The 24,672-nt window shown below is 45.1% G+C and overlaps 1 protein-coding gene and 1 long non-coding RNA gene across 2 annotated transcripts in view; one reads left to right on the top strand and one right to left on the bottom strand.

The window, feature by feature from the left end:
• Positions 1–17,767, bottom strand: part of BRD4 (bromodomain containing 4) — a 94,527-nt gene extending 76,760 nt beyond the window's left edge. Inside the window, exons 1-2 of the mRNA XM_077859604.1 lie at positions 17,694–17,767; positions 7,569–7,708 (exon numbers count right to left, since the gene is read on the bottom strand). The gene's annotated coding sequence lies outside the window, so the exon portion shown is untranslated. The remainder of the gene's footprint in view (positions 1–7,568; positions 7,709–17,693) is intronic.
• A 689-nt stretch (positions 17,768–18,456) lies between these two features.
• On the top strand, positions 18,457–22,404 carry LOC144289319 (uncharacterized). Its single transcript, XR_013357265.1, has 2 exons — positions 18,457–18,524; positions 22,164–22,404. It is a non-coding gene; the product is annotated as an uncharacterized LOC144289319 (long non-coding RNA).
• Positions 22,405–24,672: the final 2,268 nt, after the last annotated feature.

Genomic DNA, 24,672 nt, shown 5'->3' with positions numbered 1-24,672 from the left:
CAGCCAAGAAGGGGAAGCAATTCCAATGTCCACCAACATGAGTGGATTAAGAAAACGTAGTATGTATGTACAATAGAATATTTTCTGCCTTAAAAAAGGAAATCCTATTATGTGACAACATAGATGAATCTGGAAGACACATGGTAAGTGAAATAGGCTTGTTTCAAAAAGACAAATACTGCATGATTCCACGTATGCGAGGTATCTAAAATAGTCAAACTCCTAGAAACAGAAAGTAGTATGTGGTTGCCAAGGGGCTGGAGGAAAGGGGAAAAAGAGTTGTTACATGGATATAGTTTGTCTTGCAAGATGAAAAAGTTCCAGAGATCTACTGCACAGTAATATGCACATACCTAATAACTACTCTACACTTAAAAATGTTAAGATGGGGATCCCTGGGTGGCGCAGCGGTTTAGCGCCTGCCTTTGGCCCAGGGCGCGATCCTGGAGACCCGGGATCGAATCCCACGTCGGGCTCCCGGTGCATGGAGCCTGCTTCTCCCTCTGCCTGTGTCTCTGCCTCTCTCTCTCTCTCTCTCTCTCTCTCTGTGTGTGACTATCATAAATAAATAAATAAATAAAATTAAAAAAAATAATAAAAAATAATAAAATAAAATAAAAATGTTAAGATGAAGTTTTATGTTGTATGTTTCTGACCAATGAAAGAAAGAAAGAAAGAAAGAAAGAAAGAAAGAAAGAAAGAAAGAAAGAAAAAAGAAAAGAAAAGAGCAGATGGCTGCAACATAGATTCCTCAACTCAGAGAAGGAGGTAAGACTGTCCTTCACAGGGCTGGGTCAAATGGGATGCAACAGAAAGTAAGTGCTCAATAAACCCTATTAATCATACTATTAATAAAAACGAATCCTAGGAGTTTAGCATTAACTTTGCACATTTTATAATGCAATCAAAGTAAACCCAATGGGCCCTGAGGTCTGGTCTGCAGCCCACTAACAGAAGCTCTGTGGGCAGGCTACATCCACCTGGTTTAGCTGACTCACTCAAGGCAGACCCACCACTGGCACTTTCTACAACCACAGCTCAGCCTTCAGTGGTGGCCTGAGCCTTTGTTCACATTCTCCACACCCAAAGATAATGGACCAAATGCACCAGCCCTTTCCCCAAAGCTCTGCTCACAAAATGGGAGAGGAGAGAGATGTATAGAATGAACGAAATGAAAGATGTCAGATAAAGCAAATTCCAAAGAGTAGGGAATTTTCAAGGCCATAAAAAGAAAAGAGCAGAGATTGGAGATACCATACTTACCTAGGTAACTGCAGTTCACTCCACAACAGTTAGCTTTCAAAGAAAAACCCTCTCCCTGAGCTGATGTACCCTAATCCTCCACTTGAGTTAGGCTACACAGGCTTGGCTTTCTCTAGCCTGGGACCTTGCTGGGACTCCATTTCCAATCGTCCTGTGGGAATGGGAGCAAGGTACTTGCCATTCTCCACAAATCAGTCAGTTCCTGACTGTCCTCTCACTCTAAATGTGACCCCAGGTCCTTCCTCTTCTCTCTCCACATAGCTGCAGAAGACTTCACCCATCCTTCTGGCAATGCCCAAAGTCTCCAATTCTGGCCTAGGCCTGCCCCCTGCATTCCAGAACTGCATATCTACTTGCCTACAAGGTAGTGTCAACCACAAGCACCAGGGGACTAAACTAAGCCTATCTTCTCTAAAACCTGTCAAAGCAGGTACACTTGCTATGTGTTGATAGTACTACCATGCTGAATGGATAACTCAGAAACTCAAGATTTTCCATTACTCTAGAAAGTTCCACAGGACACCACTGCTTTAAAAACTGTGACCAGGTCACAGGGCACCTGGCTGGCTCAGTCCATAGAGCATGTGACTTTTTTTTTTTTCCAAGATTGATTTTATTTATTTATTTATTCATTCATTCATTCATTCATTCATGAGAGACAGAGAGAGAGGGAGGCAGAGACACAGGCAGAGGGAGAAGCAGGCCCCATGCAAGGAGCCTGATGCGGGACTTGATTCTCAGGACTCCAGGATCATGCCCTGGGCCAAAGGCAGGCACTAAACTGCTGAGCTATCCAGGGATCCCCAAGCATGTGACTTTTGATCTCAGGGTCATGAGTTAGGTGTGGAGCCTACTTGGGAAAAAAGGGGGGGGGGCAGGGGGAGTAGGCCACTGTAAAAGAAGATCCAAACGGGACCCTGAAAGATGGAGGGAAGGAATACCTCAAAAAAGTAAATAATCGGGATGCCTGGGTGGCTCAATGGTTGAGTGTCTGCCTTCGGCTCAGGTCATGATCAGGGTTATGGGATCAAGTACCACATAAGGCTCTCCCTCTGCATGTGTCTCTGTCTCTCTGCATCTGTCATGAATGAATGAATGAATGAATGAATGAGAGAAAGAAAGAAGAAAAGAAAGCAAGCAAAGAATCAAAGACATGGGACAGCAGTCTGTCACAGAAGCGAGAGCCCAGAGTACCATAGGATGGGAATCTGGGTTTTAGACTACATCCAATGGGGTATGCAGTAGGGTTTTAGAGCCGTAGGAGAATTCTGCCACAATAATAAACCTATTACATTTTGATCACATTCCAACTAACTTACTAGTCTAGTTTTCAGTTTTGCATGAAGCCTGTTAAACCACTTCTACCATTTTCTCTTGACTGGATTTTCCTCACAGCTACTCAGAGCCAAACTCTTACTCAATGAGATCATTTGTCATCTTACAAAGTCAAAGCAAGGTTTTAAAAGTAAAATGGTCTGTTTCTTCAGGACACTCTTATTAAATGAATTACCACTTTTCTAGCACTGAGCCACTGTCCACACTGGACATATTAGAACCCCTTAAACACTTGCCTCATTCTGCCCATCATGTTGTACATGGCATACAGACATGGGAAACACTTTTATTCACCACTGAATCTTCACGGCACACACAGAATATAGCACAGTTCCTGATTACCTAAAGTCCCACACACGCCCTGGCAGAATTTGGCCTGTTTGCCTTAGGCAGAAAATTTCCTTTAAACAAGAGTCCTTAGGGACGCCTGGGTGGCTCAGCAGTTGAGCATCTGCCTTTGGCCCAGGCCATGATCCTGGAGTCCCGGGATCAAGTCCCACACAACGGGCTCCCTGCATGAAGCCTGCTTCTCCCTCTGCCTATGTCTCTGCCTTGCTCTGTGTCTTTCATGAATAATAAAATATCTTAAAAAAATAACAAGAGTCCTTAAGTGGGAAATAAGCACTCATGAGCTAGAACTCAATTGCACCCTACAATAAAAGCAGTATTTGAGACAGACAGACTCACCATAATCCTAAGAGATCATCCAGTTCACACCCCTGATTTAACAAGCCTGGGGAACACGGGCTTAAGATGAAGTTTACTCCAGCTTACTGACTGCCCCAAACTCCCTCTTTTGTACTCAGACTTTCACTGGAGTAACAAGGAAAAAAAGGAGGTGAAACCAAATCAAGACAGGTGGAATTTTATTCCACTCATGTGAATTACTCCATGAGACTCCTAAGGAGGGTGGCATTGCATTTAATGACCAGATCCCCACATGAAGAGAGATTTACCAGCCAGAGTAATGACCCTCCCTCCTCTGACCATCTCCCACCCTGCTGAGTGCCTCCAAGGGAAAGGCGCTTTTGCCTGCTGAATGTTCAGTCCAGATCTCCATCCAGGCCTCAGCTGTACCCACAGGTGGACCAACCAAAATGCGAGCTCTTTTCCTACACTCACAGCTGGAAGATCTCTCTTCCTTCAGGGTGGCTGGCCTATAACTCTCAGGAGGCACTCATTACGGTACCATCCCAACCATCTGCACGTGGCAGATTCTCTCCTTCCACAACTTGCAGAACAGAAGTCAAGAGCATGTGGAGGAGTGCCTGGCTGGCTCAGCTGGAGTGCGACTCTTGACTTTGGGGTTGTAAGTTCAAGCCCCACATTGGGTGTAGAGATTACTTAAAAATAAAATCTTGGGGGTGCCTGGATGGCTCAGTGGTTGAGCATTTGCCTTTGGTTCAGGTCATGATCCTGGGGTCCTGTTACTGAGTTCCAAGTTCCGCATCAGGTCCCAGCAGGAAGCCTGCTTCTCCCTCTGCCTGTGTCTCTGCCTCTTTCTGTGTCTCTCATGAATAAATAAAATCTTAAAAAAAAATAAAATTAAAAAAATAAATAATACAAAATATTGGAAAAAGAAATCTTAAAAAAAGAAGAAGCGGGATCCCTGGGTGGCGCAGCGGTTTGGCGCCTGCCTTTGGCCCAGGGCGCGATCCTGGAGATCCGGGATTGAATCCCACGTCAGGCTCCTGGTGCGTGGAGCCTGCTTCTCCCTCTGCCTGTGTCTCTGCCTCTCTCTCTCTCTTACTGTGTGCCTATCATGAATAAATAAAAATTTTAAAAAAAAAATAAATAAATAAATAAAAAATAAAAATAAAAATAAAAAAAGAAGAAGCATGTAAGCTCTGGAGCCAAGCGCTGCCACTTACCAGCTCTGTGCCCTTGTCTCCCTCTCCTCAAGTGACTGAGCGCTCTGGGCATCAGCTTCCTTTTACAAAATGGAAATGATACTAGTACTAGTACCCAGTTAGGTTGTTTTCTTTCTTTCTTTCTTTTTTTTTTTTTAAGATTTTAATTATTTATTCATGAGAGACACAGACAGAGGCAGAGACACAGGCAGAGGGAGAAGCAGGCTCCATGCAGGGAGCCCAATGTGGGTCTTGATCCCGGGTCTCCAGGATCACGCCCTGGGCTGAAGGCGGCGCTAAACCGCTGAGCCACCCGGGCTGCCCAGTTTTCTTAAGACTTAAGGAAAACAGGAGCCTTGCTTAGAAATCTAGCACCTGAGCCATACTAACCACTCAAATATTCACTAAAACAGAGTGCTCATAAACATATACTCAAGCTTCCCCTCTGAGGAAACAGTGGGAAAGAAGAGACCCACACTGCAGCTCTGTACATTAAGGCAGACAAAGACAGCCAGGTGACTCACGTTCTACTTCACCATTTCAAATTAGGCAAGAAGGTAACCGGAAAAAAAAAAAAACCTGTACGTTCAGAAAATACAGTTTTACCCTTTATGGGATACTTTTCACAAAGAGTCATAGATCAAAAGATAAGCACTGCCTCAAGGTGAACAAAGGGACTGTGGGGATCTGGAAGGCAAGCAGAAAGAGCCACAGGCCAGGGAGGGCATTCAGCCCTCTCAAGTACAAGGGAAGGATGCTCAGGGTTCCTAGAGCAAACAGACCTGGAGATGTCCTGAGAGAGGACCCTGAAGACAGGCCACCTAAACTACAGGCTGCGTATGTTGCAACTCAAAAAGGATTCCAACACTGACAACTCAAAACTGCATTCCTGGGATTACAAAGATGCATGTTATGATTCTGAAATAGATGAACACAAAGGTGGTGTTACTTCCAGACAACTTATCTGTCAGCTCAATTGCTTCCTAGTGTCAAAAGGAAAACAAATGGGGACACCTGGGTGGCTCAGCCGTTGAGCGTCTGCCTTTGGCTCAGGGCGTGATCCTGGTCCGGGGATCGAGTCACACTTTGGGCTCCCTGCTTCTCCCTCTGTCTAGGTCTCTCCTCTCTGTGTCTCTCAGGAATAAATAAATAAAATCTTTAAAAAAAAAAAAAAAAGGAAAAAGACACACATACGTGACTTTCTTACTTAGCAGTTTTTTATAACTTAAAGTACTTAAAACACCAAGTAGGGGCAGCCCGGGTGGCTCAGCGGTTTAGCGCCGCCGCCTTCAGCCCAGGGCGTGATCCCAGAGACCTGGGATTGAGTCCCACATCAGGCTCCCAGCATGGAGCCTGCTTCTCCCTCTGCCTGTATCTCTGCCTCTCCTCTCTTGTGTCTCTCATGAATAAATAAAATCTTAAAAAAAAAACAAAAAAAAAACAAGTAATTTTCAATGAATATTATAAATGAAAACCTACACATGGAAGGAACCACCTTTTACAAAACTCTTCCACATATCCTATCTTGCCTGTTTGTGCTCGCTTCGGCAGCACATATACTATCTTGCCTGTTTCTCTTAATTACAAAATAGGGGAAACTGCTCAAGCAACAAAAAAACCATGCCTATACAGTAAGATTGTAATTCAACTGAGCAGAGCAATGAGATTAATAAAGCCAACACCAGTAAATGAAAGGGTGAAATATACATCAGCACGGAACAAGCTTTATCTTTGAACTTTAGAGATTAAGGAGGAGCAAGGGAGTTTTTAATATGCACCATTCTTAGAAGTAACAGGAGTTCTTCTCCATCCTTCATCACCTCTGCCCCAATTACAGAAGTATGAATTATTCAAGTTTATGGTATTGTGTTTCCTACTCCGTCCACCATAGGGATGTGGGTAGAGAGAGTGGCATCATGCACACACCTGGAGTAGCATGTTCATATTCCTAAGCAAAAACATTATGGTGAAGGAGGATACTTTGCCCATTCCACAAGTTCTATCTCCCTCATCGTGCAGTTCTAGTGTATGCATGAACGGAGTCCCACAGCAGAGACCAGATACTAAATCACAGCAGGGACCCACAGCCATAACTCTAAGCCTACCCACATCCAACACCACCAAATGACAGGCTGGCTAACAGCCCATTGGGTTACCTTCTGCAATGAAGGTTCCAGGCCAACACCAAATCCTGGAGACAGTTTTACAAACAGTGGCGTCTTCAGTGAACCAAAAACTCCCTTCTTCTGCAGCCACTGAGAGGCCCATTCTGACACTCCTTATCCCCAGGAAGGAAAACAAGCTGGGAAAGAGGGGTGCACTGGGGATCTTGGGCCGGTTTGTGCCATTGCTGACACTCATGCTGACAGCTCTATAAAACCCTCTGGAGGATTTCACAAGGACAATCCAAAATGGGCACTCCACACTGTTTCCATGTTATACATTTGTAAATGTCCGCAAAAACAGTCTGCGTGCAAAAAGAAAAGTCTTCAAAACCACCAAGAGCCTTTTAATTAATATAATGATAAACTTCTCGTTCTCAAAGTAAAATCCAGGAAATTTATTTTAGTACATGCTCCTTCGAAGGACTTTACGTTTCCGGGAACCATCTCCCCAACTGTTCAATGTTAAGGCGTATACATTTTTTCTGGAGAAAGGACCCATAGCATTCATCACATTCTCAAGGGGACCCTCTGACCTCCCCTCATGTTAAGGGAAGCTCTAGTGAGAAGGAGGGCTGGTCTCATCCTTGGCCACTGGATCCTCAATTATTCGGAGCCCCCCAAAGGACTGAATAAATCCAACAGCAAGAACTGTAGGAAAATGATTACTCTAGCAGTCCTTAACACTTGTTTTTGATTATGGAAATCTGAGTAGGCTTTCTGTAATACTAGAGGAATGTCAAGCAGCAGACTTTACAAGAACTTAAGTACAGAAACAGCTTAGCAAATGGCAAAATTACAACTGTAGTTTTCACAGGCATGGACGAAAGATGAACCCAGTCTACTGAAAAGTTCTCCATTACAATTTCATTCATGCAAGCATTTACTGAAATTTATCTACCTGGTTCCCTTTCCAAGTTGTGCCCTGTGCTTCCTCGATGTTATAAACCCATCTTACCCCTGTGCTTCCTCAGGGCTGCTTTTCTGGTCAAACTGAACCCTGTCCTCACTGGTGACCTGAGTCCTCTCATCTCCCTCAAAGAGATTTGGCTTGACTTCTCTCACAGGTCCCACAGCAGCTCCCTCTGTACCCGGTACCTGGTAAAAAAAAAAAAAACTCTTTCATTTAATCCTCTACCAAAGGATTTGGAATACATAATCCCTAAGCATCTTCACTTTACCCTTTTCTTGTGTTACTCATCCTAAGCTAATTTTAATTCTGTTTTTTTTTTTTTAAGATTTTATTTATTTATTCATGAGAGACAGAGGGAGAGAGAGGCAGACACAAGCAGAGGGAGAAGCAGGCTCCACGCAGGGAGTCCCATGTGGCACTCGATCCTGGGTCGAAGGCGGCGCTAAACCGCTGAGCCACCCGGGCTGCCCTAATTCTGGTTTATGACTTAGTATGGAAAATTAGCTTCCCTTTCAGCCATCCAAAATTTCTTGCTTCCAATTAGGGGGCACACTACTTCTAGTGCAAAAAACAGACTGCTCTGGGCATGTGGATGGCTTAATGGCTGAGGGTCTGCCTTTGGCTCAGGTCATGCGGGGTACTGGGATCCAGTCCCACATCAGGCTCCCCATGGGGAGCCTGCTTCTCCCTCGGCCGGTCTCTGCCTCTCTCATAAATAAAATCTTAAAAAAAAAAAAAAAAAGACTGCTTAACTATTCCATCTAGCTGCTGGAGCTACTACTTGACGTGAGCAAGTGGAGGACAGAGATGGGCTACAGGTGCCATGTTTGAGGCAAGGTAGTTTGACATTCCCATTCTGCACATGGTAGGTGACGGGCAATGATCCAAGGCAGAGTCTCCTGCCATCAGACAGCACTACTGGGGAAAACTCAATCTTGACCTTGAGATCAGTGTATGAGAGACAGGTAACAAGATCTGATGTTCCTGCTTGAGCCCTTAGATTCAGCTAGCTGTGCCTGAGACACCGACTTCTTATCACATAAGCCAACAGAGTTCCCTTTTGACAGTTTCACGTTTATTATTTGTAAGAGACCCAACCAATAAAATAATTTCCAAAAAAAGAGAAAGAAAGATATCTTAAATAAAAAGTTGGAAGGACGGTTTCTGAGAATAAAGGACAGGTAGTTTGCCTCACACACTTGAAGAGACAAAAGGCCCAAATGGAGTCACTTGTGCTAAGCCCCACAGTCACCAAACTGAGACTTAATACCTAATTATAGTTTCAACTTCTCCAAGGAGTGGAATTTTAAACCAGTCAATCTGGAATTACCTGGTCAGCACCAGTGAGGTAATCTGCCCAAATGACGACAGACCCCAGCCCCTAAAGGAAGGTGACCTTTCCTAAAACAATCTACTCTTTGCTGTTTACAACTTCCTCATCCCCCACCCCCCCTCCCCAATAAAAACTTTCCATTTTATACAGCTCTTTGGAAATCCTTTCTATTTACTAAGTGAGATGCTGCCCTATTCATGAATCATTGAAAAAAGTCAACTAAGATCTTTAAAATTCACTTGAACTTTTTTTAATACACACACAACACTCTCATATACTTGTTTTGCCTGTTGCAGACTACTGACAACCTTCAAAGCTATATGCTTCAACTCTCCCACCCACTCTACCTCCTACAGAGTGCTTAGCAAGCAGTGGGTACAATCCAAGTCACCTACTTCTAGAAAGCATATGCAGGAGTCACCCTCAGACAAGTGAGGAAGAAACAGATTGTAAAAGGGTTAAAAGAAGAAACTACCATCAAAGTTCCCACAGTTATAAGTGAGTGGTACCTAAAACAATGTTATTTCACACAGTTCTGACAGGACCCACAATTAAGATACAGGTTTTATCACGTACACAGCAATACATAAAATAAAGGCTTATGAAATACTCTTCAGGGATCCCTGGGTGGCTCAGCGGTTTGGTGCCTGCCTTTGGCCCAGGGCACGATCCTGGAGTCCCGGGATTGAGTCCCACGTGGGGCTCCTGGCATGGAACATGCTTCTCCCTCCTCCTGTGTCTCTGCCTATCATTCATAAATAAATAAATAAATAAATAAATAAATAAATAAATAAATAAATAAATAAATAAGTAAATCAATCAATCAATCTTTAAAAAAATACTCTTGGGGATCCCTGGGTGGCGCAGCGGTTTGGCGCCTGCCTTTGGCCCAGGGCGCGATCCTGGAGACCCAGGATCGAATCCCACGTCGGGCTCCCGGTGCATGGAGCCTGCTTCTCCCTCTGCCTGTGTCTCTGCCTCTCCCTCTCTCTCTGTGACTATCCTAAATAAATAAATAAAATATTTTAAAAAAATAAAATAAAAAAATACTCTTCAATGTGTAACACTCTTTTATATTTCCTTTCTTCCCCTTAAACAATGACTGCAGCCCTTTACCTCACATCATTACCCTCAGTTTGGAAGGGGAAAAAGAAAACAGATATAAAACAAGAATGACTTTCTTTTAAAATCGAGACTCTGGGGGATCCCTGGGTGGCGCAGCGGTTTAGCGCCTGCCTTTGGCCCAGGGCGCGATCCTGGAGACCCGGGATCGAATCCCACGTCGGGCTCCCGGTGCATGGAGCCTGCTTCTCCCTCTGCCTGTGTCTCTGCCTCTCTCTCTCTCTCTCTGTGACTACCATAAATAAATAAAAATTAAAAAAAATAAAAATAAAAATAAAAAAAATAAAATAAAATAAAATCGAGACTCTGGTCAAAGTTCTCTGGAGCCCAAACTTACTACCCTACTACCCCTTTTTACATATGAGAAACTGAGGCTTGAGAGGGTATGTGACTGGTCCAACGCAAGTAGTGTGTTCTCATGCATGCACGTACTGTGTGTACATACATGTACACACACACACATAGCATTGGCACATTCCACACTCCATGCAACTCTCCTGTTTCAACCCTCAGTTTAACAATTTGCTCCCACCAAATAGAGGTTTCCTCAAAAACAATGGAAAAGGGACGCCTGGGTGGCTCAGCGGTTGGGCGCCTGCCTTCGGCCCAGGTTGTAGTCCTGGAATCCAGGATCGAGTCCCACTTCAGGCTCCCTGCATGGAGCCTGCTTCCCCTTCTGCCTGTGTCTCTGCCTCTCTCTCTCTCTCTGAATAAATAAAATCTTAAAAAAAAAAAAAAAAAAAGGAAACGGTTTCAAGTGTAAAATCCCCAGACTGATCTCATTCTCTTCCTTTTTTTCTTAAAACCCAAAACAGGGACGCCTGGGTGGCTCAGCGGTTGAGCATCTGCCTTCGGCCCAGGGTGTGAGCCTGGAGTCCCGGGATCCAGTCCTGCATTGGGATCCCTGCATGGAGCCCGCTTCTCCCTCTGCCTGTGTCTCTGCCTTTCTGTATGTCTCTCATGAACAAATAAAAATCTTAAAGCAAAACAAAACCACAAAACAATCTCAAAGGCCAATTTGTCCATAGATGTGTATGTGTTATTGCATGGCATAGGACAAGTGGGGACATTGGCCACACACAAGAGCATAGGAATTACTAATTCCTGTTTCTGGAAATTGCATAATACAAATCCCAACACCTCTTCTCTGGCACTGCTTCCACAATGTGTCAGGGCCTCTTGACAGCTACAAGGAACAAATAAGAACTTTCAGCATTAAATGGAACCAAGACAAGGAAGGTGACCAAATGCAGAGTAGGGTCTGGACAGCTTTTCTCAAAGCCCTTCAGGCAGAGCAAAGCAAGCACTCCCTTCAGACCCCACTCAATACAACTACATTACAGATGTGAGCCCTCCCTCCACCTTCTGACCACCTGCCAATGCTCAGGTATACAGATCCCACTTTACAGATATGGGAACTGAGGTTTAGAAAAATTATGTAAATCAAGTTAGGTCAAGAGCAGAAGTGGGTAGGGCTGGGACTGAACCGTGACAGTGGACTCCACAGTTCTCCCTCTCCAGTGAAACAGCTCCAACCAAGCCTACTCTCCACAGCCCAAAGACCTAGTACTCCGACATCGGGCAGAAGAAGCCAATAATTGTCAAGGAAAAAAAAAAAAAAATCACAGAAAAATAGCCTATACTTAGGATGAACTAAAAAAAAAAAAAAAGTCTAGGTATGTCACAGATCAAAAAGAATAAATGGCATATACGTTGAAGCACTCTTAATTTGCAGTTAAATGCTTAGCTTTGGCTGATATCTGAAATAAAAATTTTTCTCCAATTGAATTTAACACAACAAAAAACAACCCATATGACACTGGATCTTGATAGTCCCTGGTAATGGTGACTGACATCAACTTGTTAGCCTGGTCAACAAGGCCCAAAGTCTAATCATTAGCAGGACCTCAGTCTCCCAACCAGGAAAGTGGAGTTATCCCATCCAGCTGACTGCCTCTCTTGCAGGGAAAGGCTGACTTGTGACCCAAACCTTCCTGGAGACCAGAATCCTGCCATGCTCAGATGTCAACACAATTCAAATTAGGGCCAAAAGAGGCAAAGAAGGTAGGGAGAGATGCTGTGCTTGTAACTCTAGAAAAACTTTGCCCAACTGGCACCCTAACCATCACCTTTTATTCAGATAACCAAGTTTTAATGAAATAGAAAACTTCCATTTTAGGCCCAAAAATATACCAGGTCACCTTTCCCTGCTAGATCATTTCCCCAAACTCTGCAGCCAACATCCCAGAGTGGATGTTCCCAGAGCCACTGAATTTTCCCTGATCCTATTACCATAAATTTTAATCTCGGTATCAGATAAAAACAAATCCTCACTTAAAAAAAACACCACCACCCTAATCCCCACTTTAAATCACTCCCTCCATTGGTCTCCATGCACCATTCACTTGGAAGGAACACACAACATTGGGGGGGGAGGGGTTCTAGAAGGCACCTGGTTGACCTTGGTGTCACCTGGTGACATGATTTCTAGGAGTACCAGCTGATGCAGCTTCCTGGCCTCTTCCCACTTCAATTCTTTACCCTGGGCAATGACAGCAATTAAGTAGCTAACCTTGAGAAGGTATTGCCTCATTTTGCCCTCAGCTGGAAAAAAAAAGAAAAGAAATTTGTGGGAGGTTGAAAAACAGGCTGAAAGCCACACAGGTGGCAGCAGGGCCAAGACTCAAACTGGAGTCTGTCTCACACTGGTAGTATTAGTCTTTGGAGCTGGCTAACAAAAATGAGACAGGATTAGATGCCAGGGGGCTGCATGAGCCGTCCCCAGAGCATTCAGATAACACTGGGCTCCTATCACAGGATTGGGAATTCTGAGACTTGATTTCAGGAAACAAAGTCCAACTATGGCAGGATAGAGTATAGAGAGGTCAAAGAGCAAGATGTCGAGACACATTTGCTTCTCAGAAGCCCTCAGAACACACTCAAGAGGACATTTTGTTTTTACCCAATTGCTTTTTATGGGGGCAAAAATGCTAAAAGAAAAACCCTCACTCTTACAAACAACACTATCAACTATAACTGGAGAAATGGACATTCTTGGAACTTTTCTGGAAAACTAATTTATCAAGGTTTAAAAAATGCACACCCTCTGATCTAGTGATTCCCTCTCTAAACATGAAAAAAGAACACTTGATGGGGATCCCTGGGTGGCTCAGTGGTTTAGCGTCCGCCTTCGGCCCAGGGCATGATCCAGCCAACCCACCCCACGTCGGGCTCCCTGCATAGAGCCCGCTTCTCCCTCTGTGTCTCTGCCTCTCTGTCTCTCATGAATAAATAAAATCTTAAAAAAAGAACTTGAAAATTGTGTCCAAAAATAGAATTATAGCACATTCATATGGTAGAATATTAGGCAACTATTTAAATAGGGCATCTTGGAAGTGTTCACAATGCAGGATTTTTTTTTAAAGAGTATAATCTAATTTTGTTACTCATAAATAGAAAAAAATGGAACACGAATGAGATTAAGGGATAGTTTTTGACACTTCACATTATGTTAACATTGTTATTTTTCAAATTATTTCAAATGACCATGAACTGCTTTAGCTTAAAGGAGAGAGAGAGAAAAAAAAAAGGCCCTTACAGTCTCATTTTCAAATGATGGTGGACCAATCAGTGCTATTCCCCTTCAGGGATCAGTCAAGAATGGGACAGATGGCTGTTTGCCCTAACTTTGACACTGGACTTCATCTATTTCTTTAGAAATGGGATATATCCCATGATTTAAACTGGGACGTGTGGGTGCAGTTTAATGAGTTGTAGCCTGCTTAAACTAAAAAAGAAAATTAAAGGTTTTAATAATAACCCTTTACAACAGTAAAAGTTTGTGGAGTGCATATTCCAGAAGGGTTTCTGTGCATTACCAGCATTTCAAACTGTTCTCTAGGAATGTACAATTTTTAAAAAATAAGCTGGGATCAAATCACACAGACTGCACTACAGGCAACATACTGGCATCCTTGCACTTCCATTTCCTCATTTTTTAAAATGGTACACCCACAGATCAGCAAGCTTTTCTTTTAACCCCTTGTGAAAGCACCAGAAATCAAGGCACTTAAAAAGTCATTGCACATCCTCAAATAGCTACCTACCATGACCCAGCAATTCCACTAAATATCTATCTACTCACGAGTAAAGATCTGTACAAAAAAAACGTGTACGTGAATGTTCACAGTGGCCAAAGTGGAAACACCCCAAATATCCACCAACCAATGAATGGATAAAGTGTAATGTGTTCACATAATGGAATATCATTCAGTCATAAAAAGAATGAAGTACTGATTCATACTATAGCAAAAACCTTGAAAACATACTGAAAGATATCAGATATAAAAAGCTATATATTGCATAATTCCTGAAATACCCAGAAAAGACAAATTTATAGTGACAGAGAATAGACTGGTGGTTGCCAGGCCTTGCGGGGGGCGGGGGGTGGGGGGGTGGGTACAGAGAGTGGCTATAAAGGGGTTTATTTTTGTATGAATGTAAATGTCCTAACATTGGTTGTGGTGATGACTGCACAACTCTGAATATACTACAAACTACTAAATTATACACTTTAAACTGGGGAACTGCATTGTGTGTGAATTCTATCTTGATAAAACTGTTACTTCTTTAAAGAAGAATATTTGAGGAAACACCTGAGTGGCTCAGTCAGTTAAGTGTCCGTCGGACTTCAGCTCAGGTCATACATGATCTCATGGTTCTGGGATCAAGCCCTGCCATCAGACTCCTTCCTAAGTGGGGAATCTAGTCTACATGTCCCTCCCCTCTCACCTTCATTCATTCTCTCAAATAAAATCTTAAATGTATATATATATTTTATTATTTTAACAGTGTAATGCCCAAGTTATACACAATTTGTATTCAGTACATATTTAGAAATAGATATGTTAGTAAAGAACAAACTCACCAAAGAAAGTGACATGCAAATACCTTTTTATCTTCCTTTTGCACATAGTTAAAAGCTCGGGTACTAATCGCTGAAATTGGGCAATCACATACACACGAAACCCGAATATTAAAAAGAAAACGCTCAATGCTAAAAAAAAGTTTTTATTGACAAGATTAGATTCACATTTAGAAGTGCTGCCCATACATGTTTATTACCCACTTCATCTCCCTCTTAAAATACTTTTCCCAGGCCAGTATTGAACCATAGCCCAAACCCACTCACCACATTTCAAACTAAGTGGGAAATGTACAGTAGACAGTGCACAGAAGCAACTGCATGCCACATTGCCAGGACTATAAATAAGTTCATTCCAATTTCTGGACTTTAGCATCCTAGTTAAAATTCACATTACTTGTAAATCACTACGAACCAATTATGTCCCCTCCTAACAATTTAAGGGGAATTATTTGCATTTGGTATTAGGGACATGCCAAATTCCTCCTGTACAATTATCTCTCCAGTTTGTTCACTCAAAGAATATTTAAGGTACTCTTCTGGGATGTAACAATTAAAATAAGCAAAACCAAGCAAACATAATCCTGCCTGCATGGAACTTACATTCCACTAAAACAAACAAGAAAATTAAAATTTTATTTTTTACAAACTCATGACTTATGAATTTAAAATGAACTATCAGCACCTGCAAAGAATCCCATTTTTCACTTTGCAAACAAGCAATCTTTGCTAAACACCAGAAGTTACAAAGACTTATGAAATATTAGTAGCAGTTTCCAATAGCAAACTTTTCTTTCCTTTTTATACACTTCCCAGGAACATGAAGACAAACATGATCTACCAGTTTATTAAGAATCAGAAATGAAATACTTTACAACTGTGACAGAGGACAGTGGGTTGTCAAAAGATTTAACAGCCCAGAATCTGTAAATCATTTAAGTACCAAATGGTTTTGCTTTAAATTAAGAACAAGGACTCCAACCTCCTTCCAAATCTGTAAATCTCAAGTCATTCAATAACCTGAATTGTGTAACAGAAAAATATCGCATCCTCCCAACCTCCAAGAACAAAAGTGCAATTTAGTACAAAGATCACAACAACTGGCTCAAAAAGGTAACTTTTGGAAACAAAGTCTAAATTCCTTTAAGCAATTCAATAATTTAGTGGAAATTTTACAAAGTGGCCAATAATTATCTTGCAATTCTTTGGTAATTTTTTTTTTCTACCACCATCCAAGCTAAGGGGAAGCTAGCCATACTGACACTCTAAACAGCCAACCTATCCTTAAAATATAGTCACTTTCAAGTTCCAACTTTTCATTTGTAGGCAGAGCTCCGTATCTTTAACAAATTAGCTGGGGCTGAATTCTATCTAAAAACACACAGGTGGGCTCATCTTCCAGTTAAGACCAAAGTAAAGTGATCTTATTAAGAGATTTACTCCACAGCTTGAGCCCGTAGATACTGTTTTCTACTAAAGACAGAAGTATGGTGGATAACTGGGGAGAAATGCATTTTGTTTCAGGTCATGCTCTTCCTTCTATAGTCAACAGAAACCGTCTGAGAGGTTTATCTTCCCCAGGTTGAAGTTTTGGGGGAAAACCGGTTGGTTATCTATTACACCTTGAAAATAGATAATCCCCATCCAAATTAAACCAAAAAGAATGCTTTATTAAATTACTGGCAAGGTCATAAAACAGATTTTACCATCCAAAGTCTACCTGGTATTGAAAATACATTCATAAGTCCTGCCGAGTATCGCTTTCTCTAGCACTTCCAAACTACAAATTCTAAGGACTCACAACTTAAGGAACTTGACAGCCCCATTCATAAAAATATCCCAACCATGATTACAGCACGAAAGAGCCACTGGCTTAGAGGTGCACTGAGACTCGCTCTCTGTAAACACAGACAAGTAGAGCCCTCTCAGAGGGAAGCAAAAACACGTCAATTCTCACAAAACACAAACTCCAAGAGGTCACTTCTTGCATCCAACACACATATAAATGAACCCAAAGACCAGGGCCATAAACCCCACCAGGTTGCAGAAAACATTAAATGAGTAAACAAATGAGAATAACATTTAAAAAAAAAAAAAAAACAACGCGTGGTCTTCAGTAAATGGGAGGTCAGCCACTCAGCGAAAGCACATGACTCATCCACGGGCCTGAATATAAGTATTCACACTGTCCACTACACCAAAGTGGGATTTCCCATTTTCGTCCAAGGCCGGGCCTTGGGGGCAGCTCAGTTGGGTAAAGTTGTGCTGTTTCCGTGGGGGGGGGGGGGGGGGGGGAGAAGAGGGGGGTGTCATTTTATTTCGCTGAATCACAACTCCCCCACATCCCCACCCCAAACCACCACCCCGCACAACACCGCGAACAGACGAGGCCGTGGCAAGGACGCCAGCGAGCACCGACCGAGCAAAACAAAGCGCCCGGCGCAGGGCTGCCAGGTTGGGAGTGGGTGGGCAGAGGGGGTCAGATTCGCCCCCACACAGCACCGCTCCCACCCCCGGGAGTGTCTCCGGGCAGGCGTGCGGCGGCAGCCTCCTCCCTCCGCCCGGGGACCAGCCCCAGTCTCCGCAGAGCTCCGGGGACGGCCGGGAAGGCGAGGAAATGGGGGCGGGGGCGCGCTGCCCCAATCCGGGCAGGACGACCCAGGCGCGGGGGGGAGGGGGGGGCCGCGCTAAGCCCAGCCCACGTGAGCGTCTGGGCCGGGGCCGAGCCAGCCCCCGGGACCGCGGTCGGGGACAGCGGCGCCCGCGGCCACCACGCCGGGCCCGGACTTACCGGGGCCGGGCGCGCCGCGAGCCCCGCGGCGGCCGCTTCCTCCTCCTCCTCCTCCTCCTCCTCACTTGACAAAATGGCGGCGGCAGGAAGTGCCGGGCGCCTCGGCCCGCCCCCCGCCCGCCCCCGGCCACCCGCCCCGCCGCGGCGCCCGCGCCCCCCGCCCGCGCCCCCGCCCCGCCGGCCAGCCCAAGCCGGGGAGCGGCGGCGCCAACCGCCGGGCACCCGCGAGCGCCCCGGCCGCTCCGACGCCAACGGCGCAGGCCGCCCCGGCCCGGCGCAAGCGGCACGGCGCGCGGACGCGGGAGGCCCGCAGGCCCGAGCCCGCGTCGCCCCGGCCTCCCCGCCCCCGCGCCGCGCCGATGGCGTAGGTGCTGGCGCACCGGCCCCATTACGCAATGCAGGTTACGCGGGCCGCGCCGCGGGCCCCCGCCGGCCGCCCCGCGCCGCCCGCCGCCCCGAAGGGCACTGGTCCTCACCTGAGACGCTAGGCCGCACGCCACCCCCGCCGGCCGCCGGCCGCCGCCGCCGCCCCCTCCTCTCCGGGCTGCCTGCGCGGCGCCGGGGCCCGCCCGCCGCGCCCGCCGCTCCGCCGCGCTCACAGGCCCCGCTCGCCTGCGGGCACTGCCGGCAGCCGCCGCCGCCGCAGCCACCGCTTCGGCTCCTCGGCTGCGGGAGAGCAGAACAAACAGCCCTGCCGCCGCCGCCGCCGCCGCCAGCGCACTGACGTCACCGCGTACGCTGCGCGCGCGGCCCCGCGCCGCCACCCGGCGTGCGCGCCCCGCGACCGCGCCCGGCGCCAGGGAGCTGCGGAGAGCTGCTCGCCGGCGCGAGGTGAGTGGGGGAAGCCCTGGGCGGCGGAGAGCTCGCCGAGACCTGGCCGGCCCAGGTGGGGGTGCCTGCGGACGGCGGGGCGTGACCCTGCGGGCCACGGGAGGGGCCGGAGGGGAGACGTTCCGGCGGGAGGCTGGGACGGGGGGGAGCGTCCAGGATTTAAGAAGGGTCCGCTGATGAGACCCGCAGCGAGAGGGAGGAAGGCGACGAGCGACGGCAGAGGCGAGCCCCCCAGGTGGGCAGGTGGCGGGCTGCTGCGGGAGGCGGGGACGCTTCGGCCGGCGAGCTGCGCTGGGGCGCCTGGCGGGGGCGGGGGCGGGGGCGGGGGCGGCGGGGCGCGGCGGCGTGGGAGTCAGCCCGCCTGCTGCTGGGAGGCGGGGGCTGCAGGTGCTGGGCCACGAGTCCGCGAGACGCGGCCGGGGCCGGCGGGGGGGCGGGGGGCGTTAAGGCTCAGGTCGCTGGCAGTTTATTTTTTATTTTTTTAGACATTTCATTTATTTATTCACGAGAGACACAGAAACCCAGGCAGAGGGAGAAGCAGGCTCCACGCAGGGAGCCCGTCGTGGGACTCGATCCCGGGTCTCCAGGATCGGGCCCCGGGCTGAAGGCGGCACTAAACCGCTGAGCCACCCGGCCTGCCCCTCGCTTGCAGTTTAAAATGATGATTCTGGGCGCCTGGCTGGGTCAGGGGGGAAGACCTCGTGACTCTGGATCGCAGGGTCGTGGGTTCGAGCCCTGTGTTGAGCCGAGAGCTTACTTTAAAAAAAAAATTTTTTTTTTTAATTAAAAAAGATTCCGTTAGGGATCCCTGGGTGGCGCAGCGGTTTGGCGCCTGCCTTTGGCCCAGGGCGCGATCCTGGAGACCCCGGATCGAATCCCACATCAGGCTCCCGGTGCATGGAGCCTGCTTCTCCCTCTGCCTATGTCTCTGCCTCTCTCTCTCTCTCTCTGTGACTATCATAAATAAATAAAAATTAAAAAAAAAAATTAAAAAAAAAAAAAAAGATTCCGTTAGATGTTTCAAACGGGGAAACAAAATTTTATTTTCCTTTTCACTCTTATCTTCACTCTTTTAGCACTTTTTTTTTAATTTGCTTTAAAGATTTGGAGCAGCCCGGGTGGCTCGGCGGTTTAGCGCCGCCTTCAGCCCAGGGCCTGATCCTGGAGTCCCGGGATCGAGTCCCACGTCGGGCTCCCTGCATGGAGCCTGCTTCTCCCTCTGCCTGTGTCTTTGCCTCTCTCTCTCTCTCTGTGTGTGTCTCTCTCTCAGGAATAAATAAATAAAATCTTAGAAAAATTAAAAAAAAAAAAGAATGTAACCTCACTTAAAAATGAGCTTTGTAGGGATGCCTGGGTGGCTCAGCGGTTGAGTTCTTCTTTCGGCTCAGGGTCTAATCCTGGAGTCCTGGGATTGAGTCCCACGTCGGGCTCCCTGCATGGAGCCTGCTTCTCCCTCTGCCTGTGTCTCTGCCTCTCTCTCTGTGTCTCTCATGAATAAATAAGTAAAATCTTTTTTCAAACAAAGATTTTATTTATTTTGAGAGCGAGCGAGAGAACATGAGCAGGAGGAGGCGTGCAGAGAAACGGAGAAGGAGAATCCCAAGCTAATGCCCCACCCAGCCCAGAGCCCCCATGCAGGGCTCTATCTCACAACCCTAAGACGAAATCAGAAGTCCCGTTCTCAACCACCAGAGCCACCCAAAACCCCCACTTTTAGTACTTTTAGCCCCATCTTTTAGAAATCACAAATTCTGTTCCTCTAAAAAGTCTAGGTTATTTTAAAAAGTCCCCAATGGCCCCTTCTTCCAAAATATATCACTACACTCGGATAGTAGTCAAATAGTTTTGTCTGTATCATGGTATTTGCTCAGGCTTGAAAGGCAATCATAAATCACTGATGGGTCCTGGGCAAAGTAAAGACTTAAGTTTATCTGTTATTTTAGCAAAGCATAACAAGTGCGAGAAATAAAGGAAGTGATTGTAATTGGTTCATTAATCAACTTCCTTCTAATTATGTATTACAGAATATTGGAATTTCTGAATATCTTCTGGTTTCTTATTTTGCATACTCAATTTGTGGAAGATGATCAGAAATGGAAAAAGAATAGAAAAGTACACAGGGCTATGTAAAAATGGAATAACAATTTTTTTTCTTTTTTAAGAAAACCAGAATGTATCCATTTTAAGTTGTCCTTCCCATGTTTGTCTTGTATTATATACTTAATTTATTGTTGTAGCTGATAATATTTTTGGAAGTAATTTGGAGCTGCCAGGTTGCAAGTTGTTTTACTTGAATCACATTTCATTTAAACAAAACTAACATCCAGCTTGATTTACTGGCCCCAAGTGCAGGGCTTTCAGCTATTACTAGAACTCAAATCCAACCTGAAGAGAATATGCAAAAAAAAAAAAAAAGAGAGAGAGAATATGCAGACTGTAAAGGCAGTTCCAAAAGCTGTTTCCAAAAATCTTTTAGGACAACAATGTCCTGTTCTTCTTGTCTTCCGTAGTGCAGACCCTAACTCCTTACAGCTGAAACTCAGAAAATGTTTATCCCATTGAATCAGTTTAATAAAAAGTCTCGTCTTTTTATTGTTTTTATTTTAAAGATTTTATTTATTTATTCATGAGAGACACAGAAAGGCAGAGACACAGGCAGAGGGAGAAGCAGGCTCCCTGCAGGGAGCCCCACATGGGACTCCATCCCAGGTCTCCAGGACTACCGCTGAGCCACCTGGGCTGCCCAAGTTTTTTTGTTTTTTTGTTTTTTTTTTTAAAGATTTTATTTATTTATTCATGAGAGACACGGAGAGAGAGAGAGAGGCAGAGACACAGGCAGAGGGAGAAGCAGGCTCCACACAGGGAGCCCGATGTGGGACTCGATCCCGGGACTCCAGGATCACACCCCCGGGCAAAGACAGGCGCCAAACCACTGAGCCACCCAGGGATTCCAGTTTTGTTTTTTTAATGATTCACATAATCTCTCTCTCTCTTCTTATTACTGTATTTGCAATACTAAAAATCAGAAGAGATCAATAAAAATTTGCTTTAATATTTTATTTATTTATTCATGAGAGAGAGAGAGAGAGAGAGAGAGGCAGAGACATAGGCAGAGGGAGAAGCAGGCTCCCTGCAGGGAGCCCTATGTGGGACTCGATCCCAGGACTGCAGGATCACTCCCTGGGCAGGCGCTAAACCGCTGAGCTACCCGGGCTGCCCAAAGATGTCAGGGACCCAGGGATCCCCCGAGATCAATAAAAATATTAAGGAATGAGACATAAGTACATACTAATTTTCTGAATGGCTTTAAATATGCGTTATTTGGGGGATCCCTGGGTGGCTCAGCACTTTATGTCTGTCTTTGGCCCAGGGCCTGATCCTGGAGTCCAGGGATCGAGTTCCTCATCCGGCTCCTTGTATGGAGCCTGCTTCTCCCTCTGCCTGTCTGTCTGTCTGTCTGTCTCTCTCTCTCTCTCTCCCTGCCCCCTGTCTCTCATGAATAAATAAAATATTAAAAACAAATAAATAAAGATGCATTACTCATTGTAAATAATACATGAAACCATTCTAACTGAACAATACAAAAGAATACAGAGGTAAAATAAAGTATCCCTCTTATCTCTTCCCCTCTCTTCCCAGAGTAACCAATGATGTCACTTCAATGTGTTTTAGACCTATGCCGTCTGGTAGGACCACACGTGGCTACTGAGTGCTTGAAATGTAGCTGGCCCAAATTGAGATGTGCTGTAAGTGTAAAATACACATTACATTTCAAAGATTTAATAGGAAAAAACGTAAAATATCGTATTTTTTTGTATTGATCACATGTTGAAATAATGTTTTGTATATTGGGTTAAATAAAATATATTATTAAATTTAATTTTGCCTGTTTTTTTCTTTTTAATGTAGACTACTAGAAAATATAAAATCACATATACAGCTTGCAACATATTTCTATTGAACAGTACTGGTCTGGATTTTTTTTAATTGTTTTATTTATTTTTTTATTATTTTTTAAAGATTTTATTTATTTATTCTTCAGAGACACGCACAGAGAGAGAGGCAGAGACATAGGCAGAGGGGGAAGCAGGCTCCATACAGTAAGCCTGATGTGGGACTCAATCCCGGGTCTCCAGGATCATATCCCTGGCTGCAGGCGGCGCTAAACCGCTGCACCACTGGGGCTGCCCTGGATTTTTTTTTTTTTTTTTTAATTTATGACAACATTTTATTTTATTTTTTACCTAAGCTCTATGGCCAACATGGGGCTTAAACTCACAACCCCAAGATCAAGAGTTGTAATGCTCTACCAACTGAGCCAGCCAAAGGTCTCTTGGTCCTTTTTTTTTTTTTTTTTTTTTTAAGTATAGTTGACACAAAATGTTATATTAGTTTCAGGTGTACAACATAATGATTCCACAACTCTATACACTGTCTAGACTTTTCTATGCATCAATATGTATCCATAGAAATAGTTGTTATAAAACAAAAGGAATCATTCTGTGCTTGTTAATTTGTAGCATTCTTTTTTTCATTTAATACATCTTAGAAGAGGGCGGGTGGCAACCCGGGTGGCTCAGCGGTTTAGCGCCTGCCTTCAGCCCAGGGTGTGATCCTGGAGTCCCAGGATCAAGTCCCGCCACCGGCTCCCTGTGTGGAGCCTGCTTCTCCTTCTGCCTGTGTCTCTGCCTCTTTCTCTCTCCCTGTGTCTCTCATGAGTAAATAAATAAAATCTTAAAAAAAAAATACATCTTAGAAGGCATTCTACATGAGCTCTGCTAGTAGGAAGATGATAACTCCAAATGACATACAGTATGTTATCTGGTAGGAGTAGATCATAATTTACTTAACCATTCCCCTATATTGAACATTTAATACATTTCTAGTTTTTCCATCATTAATAGTATTACAATGGACAGCCTATACATTTACCATTTTCCTTTCATACTTGCCAGCATTTTTCCAGGTTAAAAACATCTGGGGCACCTGGCTGGCTCAGTGGGTGAAGCATGCAACTCTTAATCTCAGGATTGTGGGCTCACACACACATGGGGGGTAGAGATCACTTTTTTAAAAATCTTTTTAAAAATTAGTGTTTTCAGGGATCCCTGGGTGGCGCAGCGGTTTGGCGCCTGCCTTTGGCCCAGGGCGCGATCCTGGAGACCCGGGATCGAATCCCACATCGGGCTCCCGGTGCATGGAGCCTGCTTCTCCCTCTGCCTGTGTCTCTGCGCCTCTCTCTCTCTCTCTGTGACTATCATAAATAAATAAAAATTAAAAAAATTAAAAAAAAATTAGTGTTTTCGGGGATCCCTGGGTGGCGCAGCGGTTTGGCGCCTGCCTTTGGCCCAGGGCGCGATTCTGGAGACCCGGGATCGAATCCCACATCGGGCTCCCGGTGCATGGAGCCTGCTTCTCCCTCTGCCTATGTCTCTGTCTCTCTCTCTCTCTCTGTGACTATCATAAATAAATAAAAAATTTTTTTAAATTTTAAAAAAATAAAAACTAGTGTTTTCTTAAAAGCAAAGATAAATTTATAAAAGATGAGTTTTGGAAAAGCTGGAGGTGTTTGATTTGTTATGGCCTGAATCCATGCTCACTTTGGTTTTTTTTAAAAGATTTTATTTGTATATATTTACTTAAAATTTTTAAAAATTTTATTTATTAATGAGAGACACAGAAGCAGAGACCTAGGCAGAGGGAGAAGCAGGCTCCTCGCAGGAGCCTGATGCAGGACTCGATCCCGGATTCCAGGATCACGACCTGAGCTGAAGGCAGCCACCCAACCGCTGAGCAACCCAGGTGTCCTCCCCCCCCCTGAAAAAAAAATCATTAAAAAAATAAATAAAATGATTGAATCAAATGATGAGCAGTAGATGAGCACTCCCACTACTATTCTTTGACCTCCAGATTCCTTCTGGAGCAGTTTTATTCTATGTGCAACATCTGCATTTTCTTTCCACTTTCAAACTTCTTTAATCACTTTTTTTTTTTTTAATTTTTATTTATTTATGATAGTTACAGAGAGAGAGAGAGGCAGAGACACAGGCAGAGGGAGAAGCAGGCTCCATGCACCGGGGGCCCGATGTGGGATTCGATCCCGGGTCTCCAGAATCACGCCCTGGGCCAAAGGCAGGCGCCAAACCGC

The sequence above is a fragment of the Canis aureus genome, chromosome 19 (genome assembly GCF_053574225.1).
Source record: "Canis aureus isolate CA01 chromosome 19, VMU_Caureus_v.1.0, whole genome shotgun sequence".
Classification (NCBI taxonomy): domain Eukaryota; kingdom Metazoa; phylum Chordata; class Mammalia; order Carnivora; family Canidae; genus Canis; species Canis aureus.
The sequence above is the reverse complement of the archived record's forward strand: the minus strand, read 5'-3'. Positions and strand labels throughout refer to the sequence as shown.